The 937-nt window shown below is 73.9% G+C and overlaps 1 protein-coding gene across 1 annotated transcript in view; it reads right to left on the bottom strand.

Moving 5' to 3' along the window:
• Positions 1 to 937, bottom strand: part of AURANDRAFT_2677 (hypothetical protein) — a gene marked incomplete at both ends in the record, with an annotated part of 5,081 nt that overhangs the window by 3,144 nt on the left and 1,000 nt on the right. The gene's annotated exons all lie outside the window — the stretch shown is intronic.

The raw sequence follows: 937 nt of genomic DNA, 5'->3' as shown, positions 1-937 counted from the left end.
CGGTGGCTCCGGATGAGGTGGAGCGACATGGCGATGGACACGATCGTACACAAGCCCGCGACGATGACGGCGCTGTCGTAGGTGCCGAGCAGCGGCCGCGCGTCCGTGGGGCGCGGCGTCGGCAGGAACGACGGCCGCGGCGTCGGCGCGTGCGTCGTCGGCGCCAAGGTCGGCGCGACGGTCGTCGGCGCCAGGGACAGCTCGAAGGGCGCCGCCGACGGGAAGAGCGTCGGCGCCATGCGTGCGACGGCGCGGCGCCGATCGACGCGCGCAGCAGTCGACGCGCGCAGCACGCCGGCGTTGGCCTACCAGACAACAACGGCGGCGCGCGCGAGAGCAGGGGTCGGCGCAGGCGTGGCGGGCGACGTGCGCAGCACGCAGGCGTTGGCCGACCGTCCGCGCGCGTCGACGGCGGCGCGGACGGCGCGGGCGAGGGCGCAGGCGACGAAGGCGCCACAAAGCCAACGTTGCTCAGGCACGACGCGATGATGCCGTCCGACACGACACGTCCGTGCCACGACGCCCCCGTCGGACGCGCGAAACACGGACCCCGGGGGACTTCAGAAGCGACGTTCCTTAGCCTCACTTGGCGTACTTGAAGTCGGCGAAGTCGTAGGCCTCGCCGGGCGCGGGCACGAGCGGCGGCGCGTCGTCGCCGTCCTCGTCCATGGCGTCGTCGTCGTCGTCGCTCTCGTCGTCGCTGTCGTCGTCGGCCATGGGCTGGTGCGCGAGGCCGACGACGTCGAGCGCGCCCGCGTCCGTCGTGGGCTTGTCCGCGACGGCGAGGACGACGCCGTCGGCCATGGCGTCGAAGTCGTCGGCGACGAGGCCCTTGACGAGCGTCGCGCGCGACGCGTCGGAGGCGGAGGCGGCCTTGGCCGGGGGCGCCGTGTAGAACTTGACGTCGCCGCGCGCGAAGTCGCGGAGCACCTCCGTC

The sequence above is a fragment of the Aureococcus anophagefferens genome (genome assembly GCF_000186865.1).
Source record: "Aureococcus anophagefferens unplaced genomic scaffold AURANscaffold_7, whole genome shotgun sequence".
Taxonomy (NCBI): Eukaryota; class Pelagophyceae; order Pelagomonadales; family Pelagomonadaceae; genus Aureococcus; species Aureococcus anophagefferens.
This window is presented reverse-complemented; position numbering and strand designations above follow the sequence as displayed.